This window comes from Phoxinus phoxinus (genome assembly GCF_949152265.1).
Source record: "Phoxinus phoxinus genome assembly, chromosome: 1".
Lineage (NCBI taxonomy): Eukaryota > Metazoa > Chordata > Actinopteri > Cypriniformes > Leuciscidae > Phoxinus > Phoxinus phoxinus.
The window spans coordinates 26,765,573-26,778,166 of record NC_136876.1 but is presented as its reverse complement, the minus strand read 5'-3'; the positions used below and the strand labels follow the sequence as shown (position 1 = coordinate 26,778,166).

At 39.4% G+C, this 12,594-nt stretch overlaps 1 protein-coding gene and 1 long non-coding RNA gene across 2 annotated transcripts in view; one reads left to right on the top strand and one right to left on the bottom strand.

Moving 5' to 3' along the window:
• The window catches only part of cacng2a (calcium channel, voltage-dependent, gamma subunit 2a), an 85,368-nt gene that overhangs the window by 18,977 nt on the left and 53,797 nt on the right, over positions 1 to 12,594 (bottom strand). The gene's annotated exons all lie outside the window — the stretch shown is intronic.
• Positions 1 to 12,594, top strand: part of LOC307007729 — a 65,431-nt gene that overhangs the window by 10,697 nt on the left and 42,140 nt on the right. The window lies entirely within an intron of this gene.

Genomic DNA, 12,594 nt, shown 5'->3' with positions numbered 1-12,594 from the left:
AATTTAAATTATGTCAGTAATTACTCACCCTCATGTTGTTTCAACCCCGTAAAACGTTCATTCATCTTCGGAACACAAATTAAGATATTTATGATGAAATCTGAGAGCTGTCTCACTCCTCCATAGGCTTCTTAAGGGATTGAAACTTGCTGGGCCAGAAAGTTATTAAAGACATCGTTAAAATAGTCCAAGCGACTACAGTGGCTCAACCATAAGTTTATCAAGTGACGAGAATACTTTTTGTGCACAAAAAACAAACAAAGCTAACGACTTTATTCCACTATTCATTATATTCTCCGTGGGCCTGAGTGTGTTTATGTAGTATATCTGCGCAGTAATTACTGACAGAATTTTTATTTTTGGGTGATTTCAGGTTCATCTGACCCTAATTGAAAGTTTTGTTCACACAAGATTTATATATATATATATATTAGTTTATAACCCCTTTAAAATAAAATTCATTTTTTTTCAATTGTAATATTTCACAATATTTTATATATAGTCCACTGGACTATATATATATATTAGTAAAATATTGTGAAATATTACAATTGAAAATAACTGTAATTCTATTTTTAAGGGGTCATATATATATATATATATATATATACATACATACAGCATTTACCGTCATTTGTGTTACTTAGCACTATATCGTACACTGCTCCACAATCTACTAGCCACTGCCAGTTTTCCCCAAAAACAACTATAAATTCTACAAAAAAAATGTGCTTCATGGCAATTCTTAGGAAACTGAGAACATTACATTACATAGGCTACTAGATTTAGGGTTTGGTAGCTGTAATGCTCTCAAACTAAATTATTAAAGATAAAAAAAAAAATGATTTCCAGACACAAATGGCTGAGAATGACATTATCACTCTAAACGAATATGCTTTTATCATAGTAGTGATAAGTCTAATGGGGATTGTGGGTCTCACATAATATGTGACATCAAGATCAATGGTTTTGTTACTGAACCCATGGTTAACACTGCGCATTTACTGGCAACCCAACATGGGAAGTATACAAATATTGTTGATCTTAAAAAAGTAAACAAATCTCTTTAAAGGGGTCATGAAATGAGAAATAAATTTTTCCTTGAGGTTTTGACATATAAGAGGTCATCATATTATAAGAATATCCTGAAAGTTTCAGACCTGAAAACGTCCTTGTTAGTCCAAAATCGTCTTTTATTGTTACCAGGCCCAGCGAACAACTCGTCCTGGAATGTGCCTCTTAATGTCGTAATAAGGTCGTGAAAGATCGCCTCTGCAGGAGAAAATCAACTTTGGCCCCGCCCACTGGCGTTAGTGAGATGAGGAGTGAAAAGGCCACAGGGTCACTCACTGGACTAAAAATAACATTACCTTCCAAAGGATCCTAATGCTGGGAATGTGGTTGTTTATTTTCAACAATGTGAATGTCTCAGTTGAACATTATTTATTCATATTCAATATATTTCACTGGATTCTTTGGTAAATCAGCAAATTTTGCGCAGGCTTTTACATTTACATTTATGCATTTGGCTGACGCTTTTATCCAAAGCGACTTACATTGCATTTTAAGGTACACAACGATCTAAATATGATGTCATAGATCTAATTGTATTGCTATAATTATCACTTTTCATGAGTAGTTAACATTGAGCGCAGTAATAGTAAAACATGCTAAAAGTTTTCGAGAGAGTTCCACATGTACTACTAGCTATTTTGCAAAGATGTTAGCCAATCAGAGCAGTGGGCGTTTACACTGAAGTCTCACAGCCAATCACAGCAGTGAGCGTTTACACTGAAGCATCACAGCCAATCAGAGCAGTGGGCGTTTACACTGAAGTCTCACAGCCAATCACAGCAGTGAGCGTTTACACTGAAGCATCACAGCCAATCAGAGCAGTGGGCGTTTACACTGATATCTCACAGCCAATCAGAGCAGTGGGCGTTTACACTGATATCTCACAGCCAATCACAGCAGTGAGCGTTTACACGGAAGTCTCACACAGACATGCCCCTTCAAACAGAGCGTTCAAATCAGAGGGCTAAAATCAGGCTAGGAAAATGCCTTTTATTACTCAATTATGATTTTTTTTTTAAGTAATAATCATACTAACATTATAAGTGCACCCCAGTAAACAATATGAAACAATATAACAATGCAGTTCAAAGTTTTTTTATGGATGGCTTTTTTCATACGTCACACAACGTATCCATGATGACATTTGGATTATTTTACCAAGTGAATAAATCACAATGACAATTTGCAGCAAAATACCAGAGTTTGACTGCCATCAACATAAACAGCAAAAGATATGGGAAGCAGTTTATCCCTTTCAAAAAAACTATTTACAGTATGTTGTTAGGGTATAGTTGCATTTTATTATAGCATTTTAGAATTATATTTTCCCCTGGTATCCTATAAAAACACAACCTACCAGTTGGGAGCCACTGATGTAAGTGCTATTTCCTTTTTTTTCTGCCCATTTCACACTAGACATGCAAGCAGAGCGGAAGCAGCGCACGAGCTGCATGTATACCGAGCAGACGCAGCACAGTGCTTTCACACCGGCAGCACGCCGAGCACGCAACTGAACCGCTGCTGAATGTGCAGACCTCCAGTCACGTGCTTTTGTTTACGATCACCGGAATACTCAGCTGTGATGCATTTAACATGTTAAACCATAACATGCCGTGTAGTGTGGGGTTTTTTATGAGAAAGTGAATCTTCAACTTCAGCTGTACTTGTAGTTTAAATAATTTATACATGCTTTTGTGGGCTTTGCAACTCCTAGTAGTCTCTTTTGTTGTTGTATTTTTCACATAGTGCTGAAAGTCATATGGTGACTGTGAAACACAGTAGACTTCACTTACATGCTTTTATGGTGAAATTGTTCCTTTTTCGTGTCAACCCATGTTTATTTTGACCATGAACAATGCACTGTCACTTTAATTCAGCATGAGCAGCACAGCAAAATAGTTCTGCGCCAAAAAAAGTGTGTAGTGTGAAATGGTCCTCACAACTTTATTTATTTATAGCCTAAAAAAGCATTAAACTAATTGATAAACTTACTCCAAGCCTGTCACGATCATGCTGTATTTACCTTTTTCAATTGCAACAAAGTCTTTTATCTGTCCTTTTAAGACCATTACATAACCGCTAATGCCTTAAAACACTAATATCATTAACAAAACTGGTCAGATTCCTCACTTTTGTAAATTCTCCTTTACAAAATATTCCACCTATTTCCATTGAGCTCCACTGATCTCTATCACAGTGTGCAGTATCATACAGCATTTTGTGCCTCTCGAGCCCAATAAGCGGCTTCTGCGGTCCTGGTAATGCTGGGAATCTGGTACAGTACACAGTGATGCAATCCACATGACCAACAGGACAACTGTGGTCTAAATATATCAATAATGCAGAGCATGGCCTTTGCTATTATGACCATGGATCCGTCGGCTGGGCGTGTGGAATCTCTATAAGTTAAGCGATGTCATATCAGGTGACACAGGCAGTGGCCTGCACTCTCATGTGTGTGTGTGTGTGTGTGTGTGTGTGTGTGTGTGTGTCCTCCATGCCCAGGGCCTGAGGCTTCAGTGGCATGTGCCCCATCCCCCCTGCCAGCCCTATGATGGATTGTCATGTTTGGAGTAAGAAAATGAGATAGGGATAGCACCAGGAAGAAAGAAAGGTTAAAAAAAAGAGGTGGCGAGGGAATGAGGATGAATTAAATCCACGCTTGTACCGATGATCAGGCCGGATGGTGGGCCTGATGGTGTCTTCCTCTTTTATTGCTCTCTACTATAGCAGCAGTCCATCCTCTGCCTTGAGCTAACCTACTGCAGCCTCCGCACATGCAAACCCGTTGCTGTTCGGCCAGCCTCATTGATTTTATCGGCCAGTGTTTTGGTATGTGTGCGTCTGTGTGTGTGTGTCTGGGTCATCCAGTCACAGCCAGTTTTGGCCACACCGTGTGCCTGTGAGGGGGAGAGCCATACAGACACTGATACTCCAGAGCACCTGCTGGTAGTCGACATGTAGGTTCAGCAGTTCACACCATCGTGATAACTAATGTACAAAACACTTCGCGTTTATGATGAAACTTACAAACGCTTTGTCTTTATGAAACTTATGTGTCCCTGTTGTGAAATTCTGTTGTTGTGATACAATTTTACTTAGTGTAGTTTAATGCAAAAGGGTCATGCTTTTTCAAACAAGAGGGGGAGATGTTTTCAGGCTAGCTGATAGCTCAGCTTCCTCAAATTATAATTTTAAATGAAAAATTTAAATCTGTACTGGGTCAGGATTGTCCACTTGTACTCTAAAATTATCACACATAATTCTAATTTTTGTTTTTTCTTTGATTATGTCAGAGCAGGGCTTTTCGAACTTCATGTTTAAAAATCCTTTTATACCTACTCTGCGAGTAAAAAAAAGAAGACACACACACACACACACACACACACACACACACACACACACACACACACACACACACACACACACACACACACACACACACACACACACACACACACACACACACACACACACACACACACACACACACACACACACACACAGCATTTATTTGACCATATTAGTTTGGTAAAACAGTAATATTGTGAAATATTATTAAAATGTAAAATATCTGTTTTGAAATATGATTTGTTCCTGTAATGGAAAAGCTGAATTGTCAGCATCATTACTCCAGTCTTCAGTGTCACATGAGCCTCCACAGAAATAATTCTAATATGCTGCTCAAGAAACATTTCTTATAATTATCAACGCTGAGTTGTGCCGCTTAATAGTTTTGTGGAAACATGCTACATTTTCTTTGATGAATAGAAAGTTGAAATCAAAAGAACTAAATTAATTTATTATTATTTTAAATATAATATGATCAATGTTTTTACAGTCACTTTTGGGTCATTTAATCAAAAGTGGCTTAATATTAATTTCTTGAAAAAAATATATACTGTAAATTATTCTTAAAACTAGTGAACACTAGTGACAACATTGTCAATACAATTTAATTATCACAGTTAATCTCATGGTTTCTAACCATTCTTTTGAAATCGAATTAAATAGTAATTTTTGGGGGAATTTGAATGTGTACAAATTGCACACATTAATTCTGACAGCCCTAAAAATATATACTACTTAGTAAAACAAAACAAAATTGACCCTATAGTCATAGGGCACGAAGTTAGGACCACCCTCTCAAAATGAATGGGTGCATGATCCCCCTTGTTTAATGGTCAATGTTAGTAGTATATTTTAAACAGAAACAGGCTAAAGCTAATGGCTAATGCTGTGGTTTTCATTAGCTGGATGAAGGCAAACCAAAATTGTAGTGATAAAGAGAGAAGGAATGGAGCAAAGCGCATAAAAGAAAACATGTGAAATTAATTCAGGCATTATCTCTTTTACCGTTTTCACCCTTATTACTCCTCTCTGTCTGTCTCTAACACCCTCTTGTCTCTTCTACCAGCTGGTTCACATTCTCAAAATCTCTCTCTCAGTCCCTCTTATTCCTTCTTTTTCGTCCTCCCCTCCCCCTCCTCTCAGCGCTGTTTGGTCCTGTGGAAGATTGCAGCTCTGACACGGCATGATCTAAAAACCCACTGGCGCTTCAGAATGCTTCAGCACTCTTATATAACAGTGTGTGGATGTGTGAAATGCCTGATTCCACTGCCTAGGCTACATACCCATGATCACTCCAACAAAGAGAAGCCTGTCACTGATAGGGCCTGTGTGAAAGTGTGTGTGTGCTTGTGTGTTTGTAGATGATGTGCTGTTACTATGTCGTATATTTCTTTCATGATTACCCTCAGCGAGCGTACACCCGTGGGTGCTTGAGAATCAGTGCACAATTCCCCTTATAATAAAATGTGCATGAATCCATACAGTAATTTTGCATGTAAGTATGCAAATGTTGGGCTCTAAAAATACAGGCATGAATATAGATGTGATTTTATGTGCAGTGTTAGAAGAGATTTGAACACTGACCTGTTTTTATTTACCCTCGGTTTCCCCAAATCTTCATTTGCACTGTGTGGTTTTTCAAAAAACGTCAGTTCTTTGGTGTATCGCTAAACCTTATGACGCTTTCTATGACATCACTTATGTGTCACTTCACTAATGTGGCTCCTCGGTTGAAGCGCTGATTCCTTACATAACTGTTTCACGAGTGGTGGAGATAATAGAATCCTCCAAACCACAGTGTCTACTAAAGCACAAGTTATGATACTAGCAGAAATTTCACTTCTAAATGCATCAAAAATTCTTCTATTCAGATTTAGTCCAAAAAAGCTCCTCCAAATGTTTGCAAGGGAGTGAGTCGTTGAGAAGATTTTAGTAAAAGATACCCTTGTGATGCAAGACCCTAAAGCAATTCCACTGGCCGAGGAAATTATTGGTACTTTCTTTGGTGCCCAATTAGAAATGATAGAAAATCACTATAATATTTAATAAATTTCAGTATTTAGGCTAAATTCAGAATACCCATACTTGCATGCTACTATTACTATTTCTGCTATTTAGCCAATTGTGTACTACAAATATTGTTGGATCTTATGACAAATTGATTGTGATGTTCCTTATTGTAAGTCACTTTGGATAAAAGCTTCTGCTAAGTGTTAGTGTAAATATTGCAGTAGTAGAATGGTAGTATGCTTTTCCAAATTCAGCCTTGGTCTTAATCATGAGAATATGGTAATTCATTTATTTTAAATTACATCTCACATTATATTGCCAAAGCTAAAATGGGACAAATTAAACATTTCCCTTTGTGTTTTCAGTCAGCCTTTAGTTAGCAAGCTAAAAGCTAAGCCTACATGTTTAGCATAGCGCTAACTGGTAAAGAAAAGCTATCATTATGTAACAGTCTTGACCTGTCACATTAGTCTAGTATTCACAATACATTTTTCTCCTAAAAGTATCCTGATAAATTTTTTTTTTATCAGGCTTTCCACAAAAATAACAACTGTTCTCAAAATTGATAATAATAAGAAATGTTTCTTGAGCAGCAAATCCTCATATTATGATGATTTATGGATCGCGAAGACTGGAGTAATGATGCTGAATTCAGTTTTACATCACAGGAATAAATTACATTTTATAATATATTAAAATAGAAAACGTACTCGGTTACTAACGTAACCTCGGTTCTCTCTAGAGAGAGGAACGAGTACTGCGTTGTCGTAGCAACGCATTGGGGAAAATCCTTTTCCACGAGAATACTGAAGCAAAAAATTATCCTTAATTTTGTATCTATGTAAAACGCTTTGCCACAGCATACAGACCTAGGCGAGACAGCTCGCGCGCCTATTGGCTGCTGTGCGGCAAAAGCTTAAGCCAATCGAGCGAGCCCTTGAGTGACGTCACACCCAATGAGGGCGCTTCGCGCCCTCCCGCGTCACGTCCAGCTGAAACGGGCGTGGCTTAGGGCTATATATTTCGCTCACAGGCTTATGAACTCTGATTTTTTATCCTTCAGCGAGGACAACTCATCGCTGATCCGAGTGAAGAAGCTGCGCCATCGAGAGAGCACCTCAGCGGGAGAAGTCACGACAAGCTGCTGGCACCGCCGCCTTCGTCGCCTTCCAGCTGCGCGTTCCGGCGCCTTTCCTTTCACTTATTGAGTGTGTGTGAGGTCGCCGGCGCGACTCACACTTATTTTCTCTGTTTGTATCTGAAGCGGCGTCTTTCTCAAGATGCCTCTTTGCGGTTCGAGCAAACGGACCACGCTCAGCGACGGAACGTCAGTGTTTAGCCACAGAACGTTGGCTAAACGTCTGATGCATATGGTACACTTAACTGGAAACACTTCAGGAATGTTGAAGTCATCATCTGATTGGTTGAATTTTATCGGATTTCCGGGGGGCGCAAGTGTCGCGTTTATTTTCGGTCCGCCGGGAAACAAGGCGCAGACGTGTGATTGCGGAAGAAAAACTGTTGTGTTTACATGAGTGACAATGAGCATTTATCAAGATCAGCTAAACGTAGAAAGTATGCGAGGTTCACGGCATAGACTCTTTAAGAGATGTCCATGAGTTTTGTTTGAGGCACTTAGTGGAGACTTGTTGCACGCCGGTCTGTTGTTGTGGGGACATTTCCACGCCCCGAAACGTGACGCTAAACGAAACTAACTGTAATTGGTTGTTTGACATGTCGGTCAAACGGCCTTATGGGCGGGCCTTGGCCAAAGAAAGCTGCTATGAATTCCAGACCTTCAGCCGTCAGTCTGAAGGTCTGGCTACGCGAGACTAGTTAAGGTGTAACTTAACTTTGTGTAACTTATCTTAACTTGTGTAACTTATCTTAACTTTGTGTAACTTAACTTAACTTTGTGTAACTTAACTTAACTTTGTGTTAGCCTACGTGTCGCCACCATACACATCAGCATAAATGCTTGATACATGATTTGTTATTAAAGCATTAACATTCACAAACCACTGTTAATTTAACATAAAAGCACGCAGGCTGCATGCATGGTTTGCCATGACTGAATGCGCGCAAAGTGCGCTCCCTTAATAATTCCTAAAAAGCTGACTTCAGTTCATCGCGATCTCATGTATCAATGAAGCTGACTGCATAATGAATCTTCACTCTGCGATTAAATCTAGTCCCGCGCCGCACGTCTCTAGATCACAGGCCCGGCCCGAGTATAGCGGCGGGAAATATCAGGCTCGGCAGAGAATCTAAGCTCTAAACAGGACAGAGTAACGCAGCGGATATCGCTCATATACATTTTTTTGACGACGTAGTTAAGACGGCAGGCGTGTGTTGCTTAGGCGGCCGCCTTAGTTCCAAAGTGCTGCGGGAAACCCTGTGTTACGTTAACATGCCGGACACCTATTCCGCCTGTTGTTCTGTGTGCTATTGTGTAGTTGAATAACTTGCTTTTCCAGATTAAATGTCTGTTCTTGGTCTTAGATTTTGTGAAATAAATTTCGAAATAAATGCGACTTATAGTCCAGTGCGAACTTCATGACGAATTTTTTGACTGATGCGACTCATACGGAGCAACTAATAGTCCGGAAAATACGGTAATATTTCACAATATTACTTTTTTTTTCTGTATTTTTGATCATGAGACAAAAACAATAAAAAAAACTACTGAACTTTTGAAAACTTTAAAAACTTTAAAAAGTTAAAAACTTTTGACCAGTAGTATAGATAATCGCTTTGCAGGCCTACAGTTGTAATCGGAATGATTCAACTCCCATTGCAAATCAGGTTTATTAGCAAAATGTACAGACTTTCAGCTGTTTGCAATGAACAAATCAAACAAAAGTAATTCAAATAGTCCAACACAACATATGTTTCAAGTGGTTTCCTCAAATTCAACTGAAAATGCAACTTTTAATGACTTCCGCAGTCTTAAAATGATTCATCCCCCTGAATAGAATCCCTCACAACAGCACAAATCTGCAAAACAGGTGTCGTTAGTGTGGGTTTGAGGGTTCAGAAAAGCCCTCGAGTGACTGCAAAAGACCTGCAACAAAATTTGGTGGACACAGGCACTGCGGTTTCAGCTTACACAGTAAGGCGAGTATTAAACGCATGCGGTTTCCATGCCAGAACTCCAAGACATACACCACTACTGACCCAAAAGCACAAGAAAAGTGCTCAAAATCATATAAATAAGCCATATAAGTTTTGGGATTCTGCTTTGTATGTCTGGAGGAAGAAGAATGAAGCATTTGCTGAAAAGAAAACTGTCTACAGTTCAGCATGGTGATGCTCTGGGGCTGCTTTGCATTCTCAGCGTGTGGAAGGCAATATATCCTAGGAGAAAACGTCATGCCGTCAGTGAGGAAGCTGAAGCTTAGACCTTCCAACAGGACAATGATCCCAAGCATGCCTCACATTCCACCAAGGTGTGGTTGAAGAATGAGTCCTGGAAGATTCTACAGTGGCCTGACTTGAACCCCATATAAAATCTCTGGTGGGTTTTGAAAAAGGCGGTTGCAGCACGTAAACTCAAGAATATTACTGAACTGGAGGCCATTGGTCATGAGGAATGGGTTAAGATTCATCAAACGCTGCCAGAAGCAATAATTTCGATTACAACTGTATATTAACAAATACTCTGTATTACAACATGCTTTTTCAACAAGCAAATATTAATGCTATAAGTGCACTTGCGTGCTGCACTACCTGTTCAGCTAGCCAGTTCTTGTGGCATTGCATATAGCGCTTATCCCTCAGTGACTGGATTGCTCTTGAAGGATTCAGAACAACTTGGTCGTTAAGGTTAGCTAAAACACCCATTTTATACCCACAATGTTTGTTACCTCGTATTGGTAAAAATAAAGAAAATGTAAATGCATGACTTACTTTTGAAACCTACACCACTGTATCTGCTCACTCTGTAGATATCCAGTCACTCAGGACACAGTTGGTGACCAAAGTTACTACAGAACAGATGTCTAAGAGGATAAGACATAGACAGGCAAGGAGAAGAAAAGTAGGAAGAAGAGGAGAGAAAGTGAGAGAGACAGAAAACTGACCTATATAAGAAAGAGGCTGAAATATTTATGGAAGTAAGTGTCCTAATTCACAAGCCACTGGGAGCGTTGCGGCCTATTCGTCCAATTGCAGCTAAGGAAAAGGACAAACACACATGCGTTCATATATACTGTACGTGCACACACACACTCAGAGCGTGTAAGGTCTGCGGTAGTTCTCTGTCCCAGCTTGCATGTCATCTCGACCACTCCTTGTCCACTAGTCCCAATATTCACCCCTTTCTAAGGGTGTCGTTCTTTGAGTGGCTTGAACTTGTTGTCTGAACTGTGTTTATTGCTAAACATATGGGAAGGCACAAGTGCTCAAAGCACCAAGACTCATTGGCAAGGCTGTATCTGTGGAGTTAGCATGCAATGTGACTGACTCTGCACCCACCTAGCAGCCCAAAGCGCGAGACATGCTTGGACAGATCCGACTCAGACGTTCAGATTGAGAACCGGGCGCTCAGAAAGTGAATGCATCATTATGACATTGTCAATTAACGATCAACCGCAATGGGGTCAACTCTGCCGCATAACTGCGTAACCTGCGCTGTTTAAATGCATGAGCTATAATCACAGGCTTAGAGATTAAATTACAGCAGGTCAGGCACCTGTTTGGGGTGATGCATGAAGCTTCGATACAGAAGAAGGCTCTGTACTGAGATAATTGTATGGTCTTTTATCTGATATCATCATCTAACCAATGGGTGTTCGGTTAAGTAGGTTAAACGGTTCTGACTGGATGGGCAAATGCTCTGAAGGATGAGCCTGGTTCCTTGGCTGTGATTCTAAGGCTCTTGGCTGTACATGACATTCTAATATATTATTATTGCTAAATGTTACAGTCTGAGCTGATTTAAACAAGAAGTAACAGTTGAAAATGTTATATGTTGATTTGGATCAGTTAGTGGTCATTCAGCTGGACGAAGCATAGGTGAATAGCACAAAAGGTCTCAGGTGTCCAATGTGTTTTACTTGACACAAAAACCTGGTGCTCATGCTGATGCATCACAACGGCCATGCTTAGTTATTCATTGTCAGTGTTTTTGTTTGTTTATATGGAACAAATGTATTTACATTGTGATTTACACATTCTGCACAGTTAAGTTTACTATATTGTGCACGTGCATCATTTTGACTATGATTGGATTATTCAATCTTTATATATTAATCTATATAGATAACATTGTTGGTGAGGCTCTTTTGCTTCAGCATGCATGTGTATAGAACAAATGGGGGTAAAAATGGGACACTCCTGTTTGTGTGCCGATTGTAATTTAAAACTCGTCGTATAGGAAAATACTTTTATATCGATACATTTATAATAATGATAATACTTATAAAAAATAACAAAGAACACAGAGTGAACTGCAGTGGGAGAAGTGCATGATCCAAGTTGTCCAAAACATTAGATTTGCACTTCAAACTAACTCATAAGCTTGCAGTTTAAAGTGGCTTGTCGTCCTGTCAGATGCTTGTGCTGTTAAATGCATTTGAGACCTTTTTTTCCTCAGCGCATAATTGACATTTGACGGTTGTATCATTATCTATAAATGTTAAAGGGCACACAAGTATTTCCAATTTGCATAATGGCTCATCCTGACAGCAAGCGAGTCTCCGTTACACTTCAATAAAGGAGTTGCGGACCACGCAAACAAACAGAGCGCAATAGTGTTCATTTCAGTAACAAAATCTATGAAAAAAAAACACTTTTGTTGATGACCTTTTTCCATGACTAAGGGCAACCTCACACTACAGGACTGTAAGATACCTAACCTGCTGTGGTGCTCATACTAAGTTTTCTTGTCATCATAAGAAACGCACATAGCCTACTACACAACACAATGTTGACAAGGTGCACAAACTACCAGAAATTTGTATCAGAATTTCAGAAATCAGGCAGTCCTGACCAACAGAGGGGGAAAAAAAAACGTGTTCTCAAATAAATTTAAGCGAGAAATTCACGCAAGTGATTATGAGAGCTTTCTATTTATACCATCTGCGCTGTGATTGGCTGGATTAGTTCCACCTTGTCGTTGCATTACACGCACTACAAGATCACATGGCGATAATATCA